The sequence below is a fragment of the Saccopteryx leptura genome, chromosome 7 (assembly GCF_036850995.1).
Source record: "Saccopteryx leptura isolate mSacLep1 chromosome 7, mSacLep1_pri_phased_curated, whole genome shotgun sequence".
NCBI lineage: Eukaryota > Metazoa > Chordata > Mammalia > Chiroptera > Emballonuridae > Saccopteryx > Saccopteryx leptura.
The window spans coordinates 93,810,766-93,823,097 of record NC_089509.1 but is presented as its reverse complement, the minus strand read 5'-3'; the positions used below and the strand labels follow the sequence as shown (position 1 = coordinate 93,823,097).

The 12,332-nt window shown below is 48.0% G+C and overlaps 1 pseudogene; it reads left to right on the top strand.

Moving 5' to 3' along the window:
* The first annotated feature begins 11,822 nt into the window (after positions 1 to 11,822).
* Positions 11,823 to 12,081, top strand: LOC136378712 (cytochrome c oxidase subunit 7C, mitochondrial pseudogene; annotated as a pseudogene).
* Positions 12,082 to 12,332: the final 251 nt, after the last annotated feature.

Genomic DNA, 12,332 nt, shown 5'->3' with positions numbered 1-12,332 from the left:
GATGAATCCGTGATAAAGAAATAAAAAGACCACCACCCTAAAATCAAGTCTTCTCCATTTCCCAGCCTATGTCTTGAATTTGTTCACACAACCTTTCCGCTCTCCTTTTACTGTGCAACGGGGGAGCCGACACTAGTTGGTTCTAAGTTACTAACAATCGCAGCAGGGAGGTGCAGTAGATGTCATATGTTGACCAAGCTTTCCTAGCGATCAGGACACAACGGTACAAGTACAACGACAGGTGAACTAACGGACACTAAGGGCAACTGGGGGGGGGGGGTAGCGCGCTGGGAGGCGGCCACGCCCTCCACTCTCCGGAGCAGGGCCTGCGGAAGCCGCCAACGGATGGAGAGGCACCACGGGGTAACAGGGGGTCTATCACTCTTCTGTACCCCCCTCCCCGTCAAGGCACATATGAGAAAGCAATCACTAAGTAGCTAAGGTGCCGCAACGAAGAATTGATGCTTTTTATCTCTGTCCCTTCCTGTCTGTCCCTCTCTCTGAGTCTCTCTCTGTCCCTGTCAAAAAAAGAAAAAAAAAAAAAAAAAAAAAAAAAAGAAGAAATAAACATAGGACATTTAAAGAAAAGCAGCAAATGACTTAAAAATTCTGTTTACTAGAAATGCCAAATGAAATCGAAGAACGTGTTTATCACATTTTAAAGACAACTGAGAAAGATGTAGACAACAAATTTTAAAAAATGAGAATAGTGTTTACTAGGAGTAGGTTAAAATGATCATAAAAGGGCGAGAACCGCTCTGCCTGAGTGGCATTAGGCAGGCAGGGCAAGCAACTGCTTTATACTGTGGGCTCTGTGAGTCCCGGCTGACCAAAAATATTTTGTCATCCTTCACCAGATGTTACAGTGTCTGAAATTACACCAATAGGCCTACTCTTCAGTTTTAAGGTTAAATATTGTTATAAAAGTTTTCTTATTTAAACAGGGTTCAGGGTTTTATTTCTTAAAATCACATTGGCAGTGAGAGCAGAAAGAATGAGTTCAACAAAGAGAAGGGGACTCACACTCTTCATATTGTTCCAAAAAGATTTCTTTCCAGGAAAGTCATTTTCTGCAATACTACACATTAACATTTCAGACTACATTAAAAGTTTACCCTAATTTTGTAAAACCATGTCTTTTGAGGTTTTTTCTCTTTTGAGTTTTAAGAGGATACAAACCATACATATCTAAAATATTTATTAAAATATACATTTTCTTGTCCATGTTATTTACAAAAAATTTGTTCAGATCTTTGTAACAATGAATAATGTTACAAAAAAATTTTTTTTTACAGATTTTATTTATTTATTTTAGGGAGGAGAGAGAGAGACAGGGGTGGGGGCAGGGAGCAGGAAGCATCAACTCCCATATGTGCCTTGACCAGGCAAGCCCAGGGTTTTGAACCCGCAACCTCAGCGTTTCCAGGTTGATACTTTATCCACTGCACCACCACAGGTCATGGCCATGTTATAAAATTTTTAACAGAGAACAGTTGCATTTTAAATATATTTTCTGAAATAAAGAACTCATATTCCTTAGAAAAGATATAGGATACTTAATTACCTAGATATTAACAAAATATTCTTAACCTAAATGGGTTATAATCTTTACCACTGAGACACCAAATCTGCATCTAATCAGGAGTCAAGGAAACCAGCTCTGGTTTAGAAAACAACCATTTGCTACAGCATTTCACTTTATATACAACAGCGGCCTCTGCTGGAGAAAAGTATGCTTGTATTACAAAGGATTAGTTCAAACCTATGGAACTGGAAGAACTCAGATTCATTTCCCGATTAACCAAAAAACTAAGTTAAAATAATTTTCAAGGTCTTAGAGCTGCACGAGGCTTATCAAGTATATCCTTCCTGATTTTTGGATAATCTGGATGTACTTGTAGAACCTGTAAAAATAGAGAGCAAATAATAACAAAAGAAGCACAAGAACTTCTAATTATCAAGAACTAGAGAACTACACGAGTTACATGTAATGGAAATTACAGTTGAGATTTCATTGTAGTAATATTGCAAATATAATCACAATTTTTAAATGTGACATCTGAAATGTGACACAGTGACTCAATCATATTACTAGTAATTAGATGAAAACAGTAGTATATGAATACTACATATGTAATATACAACAAATACAATTACTTCCTTAATAGGTCAGTTGCAGAAAACAATTATGTATCAATAATTTAAAGTATTTTTTAAATTTAGCTCTTTATGTATGATATGCAATGAATCTTATTTTTATTTTTCTGCAGTGAGAAGCTGGGAGGCAGAGAGATGCAATGAATCTTTATTTATTTATTTTTTGTGTGTGTATTTTTCTGAAGCTGGAAACGGGGAGAGACAGTCAGACAGACTCCCGCATGCACCCGACCGGGATCCACCCGGCACGCCCACCAGGGGCTACGCTCTGCCCACCAGGGGGCGATGCTCTGCCCCTCCAGGGGGTCGCTCTGTTGCGACCAGAGCCACTCTAGCGCCTGGGGCAGAGGCCAAGGAGCCATCCCCAGCGCCCGGGCCATCTTTGCTCCAATGGAGCCTTGGCTGCGGGAGGGGAAGAGAGAGAAAGAGAGGAAGGAGAGGGGGAGGGGTGGAGAAGCAGATGGGCGCCTCTCCCGTGTGCCCTGGCCGGGAATCGAACCCGGGACTTCTGCACACCAGGCCGACGCTCTACCACTGAGCAAACCGGCCAGGGCCATGAATCTTTAGTTATTTTTAAGCAGGAGCACACAGCAGATTTACTGGGAGTGATTTTGAAACATACAAATTTCTAAAACTACTGTGTATAGTAATGGGGAGATTCTCATTTAAAAAAAAGACAAGACTCCACAACTGATTCTAATATATAACTTTACATTAATGTACAGCTTTAACCTTAATGTAAAACACTGGCTTGCAGAGAAACTCAATAAGCAATAGCATCACTGAGATTTGAGCCTAACTGCTGAGGATTGTACTAGTTTCTCTTAAGTGTTGAGCTAAATTGGCTCAGGGGTCCTTAATATGGGCTGGCACGCCAGCACAACTATTAGTAGCTAATGATTTGTTGTAAATACAGAATTAATTTTTCAGAAGGACTGACAAAGAAAGTGGGCTCTTAATGTGTATATTTTTCTTAAAAAGTCAAATGTATTGAAATGAAGATTTATAAAAAATCCGGTTTCCTGTGAAACCTAGTGTCTGATTTGTTAAACTGACCCACTGCTGTATTTGCCTGACTGCTAGGGATCCGTGCCGTCTCGTAGTTTAAGGCAGCATCTATATATGCTTGTTCTTTTCCCATAATATAACCCATATATTCATAAGCTTTGTAGCAAGACTGATGAAAAGCAGACGTATCAACAGATTAAGGAATCTATAGAATAAGAAAATAAACTCTGGCATTTAAATGAAACAAATGGGCCAATGGGCCTTGACCATCTTTATGATACATTGTTTTCTACTTCAAAGAACAGTCTTCATTAGCCAAGCTGCTCCCCAGAATTATTTTAAATCAAACATTTCCTCTCTTCTCCACCCCCCTCCAGCTCCCTGCCATCTCCAGCTCCTTGGTCTTAAGAACATGTACTCAACATTCTGAAAGTTTAGCCTGACCAGGCGGTGGTGTGCAATGGATAGCTCGTCGGATTGGGATGTGGAGGACCCAAGTTTGAGACCCTAAGGTCGTCACCTTGAGCGCGGGCTCATCTGGTTTGAGCAAAAGCTCACCAGCTTGGACCCAAGGTCGCTGGCTCGAGCAAGAGGTCACTCGGTCTGCTGTAGCCCATGGTCAAGGCACATATGAGAAAGCAATCAATGAACAACTAAGGTGTCAATGAAAAACTAATGATTGATGCTTCTAATCTCTCTCCTTTCCTGTCTGTCCCTCTCTGTGACTCTCTCTGTAAAAAAAAAAAAAAAAAAAAAAAAAAAATCTGAAAATTTAAAAAGATCCTACCCGCAGGAGGGGTGAACAAAGGGAAGGAGCATGGAGCAAACATTCCCATGCAGGTTCTTAACTCCCAAACTTTTATATCACAAAGTCAAGTCTCAATTTCAGTTTACCCCCTCTCTTCTGAAACTTGTGACCAACAGTCTCATGAGTCACTCCACGTCTCCTTTAAAAGAGGCAGGTGATGTTGACAGTGATGTCCGTTAAGTCACTGAAGGCAAGATATATTTGGGTCCCAGGGGAAATTTTAAAGTAATCAGGACTCCATAGTAGGTTCTCCTCTGGACAAAACTAAACTATTCTCTGCAGCGCTGGCAGTAACATTTCACATTGTTCAGTTATTTTAAGTTCCCTCTCCCACCATTTTCTTTCATTCTGTGCTCGAATTATAGTCGGAAGGAATAAAGCAGCTTCCATCCCTCTGAAAACTGCCTACTTCAGAACGCTATATAGACTCTCCTATGCCGGTCGCTAGTTTGAACTTAAATAACAAACACTAAACGTTTGTGTCTGAATTGTCCCGAGTATCAGCAGCATTACAAGTGGGAGGCAAGGGTACCACCAGGCCCTTGCCGGGTTCTTTCCCTTCAGCACCATCTGGTTAGGAAAAGATGGGGAGATCAGATGAATACTCTGAAGTGGGGTACTCAAGTTTTCATTGAGAAAAGAGAGGAAAGAGTCAAGTCCCACCGGACCTTAAAGAGAACCCCAGGCAGGCAGGGCAGAGAACTGGAGGGTCTCAGGCTGGGCTGAGAAATGGGGTCAGGGGAGAGAATGGGACGTTTGGTAGAGAAGAGAGAAAGAAACTGGCGGGTCAGGACCGGGAAAGAATAAGGGGTGGGGACGCCAGGCAGAGCCAGCCTTCCTGCCCGCTGCCCAGCCCTGGGACAGCCTGCTCCGGGCAGGAAGGAGCCCAAGGGTGCGCCCTCCCCGGGGCCCGCGAAGCCAGAGGTACGCCCGAGAGCGCCCACCGCCGCCGTCTTCTTATCGTCCGGCGTTCTTCCGCCTCTTACCATTTGCTGGTAGAACTTGCAGGCATCGAAAATCTCTGCGGGCTCCGGGGCAGCGGGCTGACATATTACTGGTTCCTCTCATAGATCTCAGACTCGGCCAGTGATGCTGAATGCCGGCCCCCTTCGGGCTGACCTGGGGCTTCCAGCAGCAGGACAGAGATTTACGCATGGGGCTTAACTTAAACTGACTGCCCCGCCCCTGCCATCGCTCGCCCTGGGGGCTGCGATGTCCAGCCGGGGACGGGATGACACCGCCCGCTGTCCGCTGGAACCGCCCCCCGCAGCTGCCGCCGCCGCCGCCGCTCTGCTACTAGGTGATGGCTACTAGGATTGAAAAGGGGTGGGGACTAGACAAATTAACAAAACTACAATCCTGAAACAGACTGCTCCGGCGCTGGAAGGAGCCCAGGAGGAGCGCCCTGCACCGGGACCATAGAGGGGCCAGCGAGGCCGGAGGTGCGCCCGAGAGCGCCCGCCGCCTGCCGTCGTCTTACCCTCCGGCGTTCTTCTGCCTCTTGCCGTTTCTTGGTAGAATTTAAGGGCATTGAAAATCTCTGTGGGCTCCGAGGCAGCGGGCTCCAGGGCAGTGGGCTCCGAGGCAGCGGGCTCCGGGGCAGCGGGCTCCGGGGCAGAGGGCTCCGAGGCAGAGGGCTCCGAGGCAGAGGGCTCCGGGGCAGAGGGCTCCGGGGCAGCGGGCTCCGAGGCAGAGGGCTCCGAGGCAGCGGGCTCCGGGGCAGAGGGCTCCGAGGCAGAGGGCTCCGTGGTAGCCGGCTCTGAGGCAGCGGGCTCCGGGGCAGAGGGCTCCGAGGCAGCGGGCTCCGGGGCAGCGGGCTCCGGGGCAGAGGGCTCCGAGGCAGAGGGCTCCGTGGTAGCCGGCTCTGAGGCAGCGGGCTCCGGGGCAGAGGGCTCCGAGGCAGAGGGCTCCGTGGTAGCCGGCTCTGAGGCAGCGGGCTCCGGGGCAGAAGGCTCCGGGGCAGAGGGCTCCGAGGCAGAGGGCTCCGTGGTAGCCGGCTCTGAGGCAGCGGGCTCCGGGGCAGCGGGCTCCGAGGCAGAGGGCTCCGTGGTAGCCGGCTCTGAGGCAGCGGGCTCCGGGGCAGCGGGCTCCGAGGCAGAGGGCTCCGTGGTAGCCGGCTCTGAGGCAGCGGGCTCCGAGGCAGCCGGCTCCGAGGCAGAGGGCTCCGAGGCAGCGGGCTCCGGGGCAGAGGGCTCCGAGGCAGAGGGCTCCGTGGTAGCCGGCTCTGAGGCAGCGGGCTCCGGGGCAGAGGGCTCCGGGGCAGAGGGCTCCGAGGCAGAGGGCTCCGTGGTAGCCGGCTCTGAGGCAGCGGGCTCCGGGGCAGAGGGCTCCGGGGCAGAGGGCTCCGAGGCAGAGGGCTCCGTGGTAGCCGGCTCTGAGGCAGTGGGCTCCAGCACAGTGGGCTTAGGTGTTACTGCCACCGCCTGACAGATGTCATACTCAACTCTGATGGTGAATGCTGGTCCCCCTTACGGCTGACTTTAGGCTTCCAGTAGCGGAACAGGATTTTATCCATGAAACTGAAGTCTTAAACTCACTGCCTTCTGTTTCTGGCTTCGCTTGCCCTGGGGGCTGCGATGTCGAGCCTGCTAATGCGGCTACGGGGATGGGGATGGAAATGACACCATCGCTGTTTGCCCTGCAGCAGGGCCGCAGGGCCATGGACCAGCGCAACTAGTAATTCTGGGTCTTGAGGGAGAACAGTGCAGAATTAAGAAAACAGACTCATCGACAGAAAGGGATGGGATTGGGAGGCCTCTTCAATGCTGTTGGCAATATTAGAGAGAGCAATAGCCCCTAGTTTGCTTTTTTATATAGCCATGTGCAAATAAGAAAGTCTTTGATACAAAGTCACACAAAAACGGGAACTCTCTTAGGGCATAAATAAGAATCCTCCCACCATGCATAAGTGAAATAAACCAACATCTTAACAAAATAGGGTGAGAGGAAGGCCATGTAAATTGCTTCCAGGAACTTAAGCAAGCAAGTGAAGTGGGGCTATGGGATGAGTGCAAATACTCAGCTTCACAGGTGGGGGGATGTAGAACTTAGGCTTTGCTAAGCCTCGAATTTTACAAAGGCTTTTTGCCACTTGCAGTCTACTACAGGGCAGGCGGGGGCGGCCACACTCCCCCTGCAGCTGCAACTTCGCGCTGCTACTAGGAGATGGCTACTGGGATTTAAAAGGGGTGGGGCTAGACAAACTTACACAACTACAAGCACTGGCCAAGGAGAGCGCAGCCAATGAATACTCTGAAGTGGGGTATTAAAGGTTTCATTGAGAAAAGAGAGGAATGAGTCTTTATAAAGTCCCACTGGACCTTAAAGAGAACCCCAGAAAGGCAGGGCAGAGAACTGGAGGGTCTCAGGCTGGGCTGAGAAATGGGGACAGGGGTGAGAATGGGGCGTTTGGTAGAGAAGAGAGAAAGAAACTGTCCAGTCAGGACCGGGAAAGCATAAGGCGTGAGGAGGTCACGCAGAGCCAGACTTTTTGCTCGCTGCCCAGTCCTGGGACAGCCTGCTCCGGTGCTGGAATGAGCCCAGCAGGTGCGCCTGCGCCGGGACAGCGGGCTCCGGCGCAGCGGGCTCTGGGACAGCGGGCTCTGAGGCACCGGGCTTAGGTTTACTGCCACCGCCTGATAGATCTCAGACTGGCTCTGATGGTGAATGCCGGCCCCCCTTGGCGCTGACTTGAGGCTTCTAGAAGCAGAACCGGGTTTTATCTATAGAGTTTCAGTCTTAAACTCACTGCCTTCTGTTCCTGCCTTCTCTCAACCTGAAGGCTGCGATGTCCAGCCTGCTAGCGCGGTTACAGTGACAGGGATGACAGTGTCCGCTCTTGGCCCTGCAGCAGGGCCTTGGCTGGTCTGGCCACACGCCCGCCGTTGCCGAAGCTGCAGCTCTGCTACTAGGAGATGGCTACTGGAATTAAAAAGGGGTGAGGACTTGACAAATTTAGAAAACTACAAGCACTGGCCAAGGAGAACGCATCTGAAGCTCCTCCTTCTTCCACAGCCGCCTCTAAAGTGTCCAGGGGCCGCATGCGGCCCCCTGAGGTCATTTATCCGCCGCCCCCCCACTTCCGGAAGAGGCACCTCTTTCATTGGTGGTCAGTGAAAGGAGCACATTGACCATCTCATTAGCCAAGAGCAGGCCCATAGTTCCCATTGACATACTGGTCAGTTTGTTGATTTAAATTTACTTGTTCTTTATTTTAAATATTGTATTTGTTCCCGTTTTGTTTTTTACTTTAAGATAAGATATGTGCAGTGTGCACAGGGATTTGTTCATACTTTTTTTTATAGTCCGGCCCTCCAATGGTCTGAGGGACAGTGAACTGGCCCCCTGTGTAAAAAGTTTGGGGACCCCTGGTGTAGACAGTAGTCCTAGTTGGTACCAGCCAACCGAAATGCGTTCTACCGTCACTTGGTTAGGAGGGATCAATCACTCCCAAGTTCTCTCCATGCAGCCAGGCTACCAGTGAAGGAAGGTGGCACAGTGGCCTGCCCCGCCCCTCAGCGACTTCTCCTCCTTCAGCTGGTGCTTGGGCCTCAGGTTTACATTTTTCCCAGGGCTCAGCACATTTGGGTCCTGTGGAAGGCCACCCAGACCTTTGTTAATAAGTCCTCTGTTCGTGGGTTCTATAGAAAGCCCCCGTTAGTGAAGAACAAGTTCGTTAGCAAGTTGGTTCCACCGAATCTGACAGCTGACTAATTTGAAGTATTATTGCTAGGTGAGTGAACTCAGTTACACCCTAATTAGTTGACCGTTTTTTATAATTAACTGCTCCTACTCTCTGTCTTTTAAAAGTGTTATTTTTTGCCTGTAACCTGCCATAGCAACCTCTAGGGTCCTGGTCCAACTCTCAAAAGATCTGTGACTGTGTGTCTTGAATGAGACTCAGTACATGTCACCCTTTCACTTCCTCATCAGTAAAATAGGGCCCCAACTACTCCCTCCCAGTTCCGTGGCACAGGGAGTCACCAATTTGCTTTTTTTTCCAGTTTCTCCCCTCCCACAGCAGATTTTGCTTTTTTGGCCAACAATAATGCTTAAGGCATGATTTTCCCATAAAAAGAAAAACTTGAGAGCCACAAAGTGGGGCACCATGTTCCTGTTTGCTGAAATGATGATAATGATAGTTAACATTTGGCAAGCACTTACTGTGCACCCAACCCCATCCCAAGCGGAGTATTCATTTAACGATCCAAAACAATCCTCATTTCACAGAAGAAACTGAGACAGAAGTAAAGTAATGGTTCAAAGGTCATGTGATTGTTCAGGGGTGGGCCTGGGACAGTGTATACCCCCAAGGCACTACATCGTGTTTATCAGAAAATAAAGGTAGACATAAACTGTGGGAGGACCTGAAGTTGTATCAGGATTTTTTTTAGAGCAAAAAATTTTTTGGTAGATTTTCATGTTTTCCTCTCATTCAGCATTAATCTGCTAAGTGCCAGTATGTGGGGACACTCCTGCCCTTCATGAGCTCCAACAGATGAGAAAACAAAGGTTTAGAGCAGTGGTTCTCAAACTTTTTGAAGTCGAGGCGCATTTAAAATCCTACAAATAATTGTAGGCGCACTATATACAAATTTCTGAGAAATATGTTATAATAATTAAGTCAAATATTAAAGAAAAAATATACCCTGGCCGGTTGGCTCAGCGGTAGAGCGTTGGCCTGGCGTGCGGGGGACCCGGGTTCGATTCCCGGCCAGGGCACATAGGAGAAGTGCCCATTTGCTTCTCTACCCCCCACCCCCTCCTTCCTCTCTGTCTCTCTCTTCCCCTCCCGCAGCCAAGGCTCCATTGGAGCAAAGATGGCCCAGGCGCTGGGGATGGCTCCTTGGCCTCTGCCCCAGGCGCTAGAGTGGCTCTGGTCGCAGCAAAGCAACGCCCCAGAGGGGCAGAGCATTGCCCCCTGGTGGGCAGAGCATCGCCCCTGGTGGGCGTGCTGGGTGGATCTCGGTCGGGCGCATGCGGGAGTCTGTCTGACTGTCTCTCCCCGTTTCCAGCTTCAGAAAAATACAAAAAAAAAAAAGAAAAAAAAATATATATATAAAGTCCAAGTGTGCTTTTATAGTAATTAAACAAAATAAATATGACAAAATTAAATTTATTGAGATTAAAAAACATTTTTATGTTACATTTTTTTGAGTTATGCTTTTAGAATTCTTAAAAAAGAGGGGTTAAAAAATAAAAATCGCTGGCCCTGGCCAGTTGGCTCAGTGGTAGAGCGTCAGCCTGGCGTGCGGAAGTCCCGGGTTTGATTCCTGGCCAGGGCACACAGGAGAGGTGCCCATCTGCTTCTCCACCCCTCCCGCTCTCCTTCCTCTCTGTCTCTCTCTTCCCCTCCCGCAGCTGAGGCTCCATTGGAGCAAAAGATGGCCCGGGCGCTGGGGATGGCTCCTTGACCTCTGCCTCAGGTGCTAGAGTGGCTCTGGTCGCAACAGAGCGACGCCCCGGAGGGGCAGAGCATTGCCCCCTGGTGGGCATGCCGGGTGGATCCCGGTCGGGTGCATGCGGAGTCTGTCTGACTGTCTCCCCGTTTCCAGCTTCGGAAAAATACAAAAAATAAATAAATAAATAAATAAATAATAAAAAATAAAATAAAAATCGATAAAAAGTTATCTTTTTATATATATAGGTACATTCTTAGTAAGATTTAGTAAATTTGGCAGGTCCCAGCGTGAATGTGTTAAGTTTTTTCATTCTGTGTTTATGAGAAACATGACCCTGATGTGTCCTAGTGACTTCTTCAATGTTTGGGCATATATTTGAAAGCAAACTCTCATTTCCTCGTCAATACATTGAAGAATTCTTCTCTTTTTACTCTTAATTGTGTTGAGGGCAGAAAACCCCCACCATACATATCATCTTAACTTTACACCAAACAAAGGATAGAAGAAACTTGCCTCCAGTCTCTCCGGGAAACATGGGGAGTAGTGTAAACAATCCAGCACCACAGCTTAACAGCCTTTTGCAACCTAATCAGGCAAGTGAGGTGGGGGGTTGAGCAGACTGTCAGCTTACAGCCAATTCCCCATGCCTCTGTCCCCCCAAAATCTAAACTCCAAAAACCCTGTTGGTTTTTTAGTCCCCAACAGGCACATATTTCTCTGGAATACCATAGGGCGCACCTGGAAATCTTCTAGGGTGCACCAGTGCGCCCTGGCACACACTTTGAGAACCACTGGTTTAGAGAGTTCAATTGTTTGAGGTCACACTGTTGGAAAGTACTTAAATCTGGGACTCAAACATAGATCTATCTGACCCACAGGTAGATGCTGGGGCAAAGAGTTTGAATTTTATCCTGGAAACAAGGAGCGATAAAATGAAGTTAATGAGTTGTTATCAGATGGCCTGTAGTGAGGTCACTCTGGACAATGAGGCAGATGGAAGGAAGCAACATGATCAATTGAAACACTTTGTGTTCATCTAGGGGAGTAATGAGGGTTCAATCTAAAAGTTGTGGTAGGGACTGAAATGAAGGGAAAGGATTTGAGCTCATTGGGGAAATAGAAAAGAAGTATCTGGTGACTAGCTAGGTATGGAGAGAGAAGTGAAGAGGGGAGGCAAAATGGCTGCCAGGGTTCTGGTCTGGGGCACTGGGTTGATAGCAGTGACTTTCTCCTGGACAGAGAATGCAGGGAGAGGAACACGTATGTGGAGGAAGATCAGTTTTGGCTCTAAGTGGAACATGGAAACGGAGCTCTTGGGTTGAAAGTTGAATATCCATCTCTTTTGGCTAAGTTTTTTTTTTTAAATGATATACTAACATTTTTGAAAATAGAAGACATTAAATCAAAATTTAAAAAGTAATTAGGGATTTTGATTCTTGCAAGGAAGGGAACAAGATTGTGCAAAAAAGGAGTTGGTGTGATATTGCCATTTTTTGCAAGGCTTCCAACAGCACAATGTTGGGACAGAGCATTCGGAGGTTCACAACCTCTGTGGTCCGTAGGAGCCACTATGAGGAGGGCCCAGGGAAGAATCTGCCATTTTCAGTGGAAAATAAGTGGCGGTTACAAGCCATGATGACACTGTTCTTTGGGTCTGGATTTGCTGCACCTTTCTTCATAGTAAGACACCAACTGCCTAAAAAATAAGGATGTTTTCGTGAAACAGATAAGAAGAGGATCATTTTAAGAGGTGCAGTCTCTTTGAAAAATGGATTGAACTGTTGAACTAAAAAAAAAAAGTAATTCGAGCCCTGGCCGGTTAGCTCAGTGGTAGAGCGTCGGCCTGGCGTGCAGAAGTCCCGGGTTCGATTCCCGGCCAGGGCACACAGGAGAAGCGCCCATCTGCTTCTCCACCCCTCCCCCTCTCCTTCCTCTCTGTCTCTCTCTTCCCCTCCCGC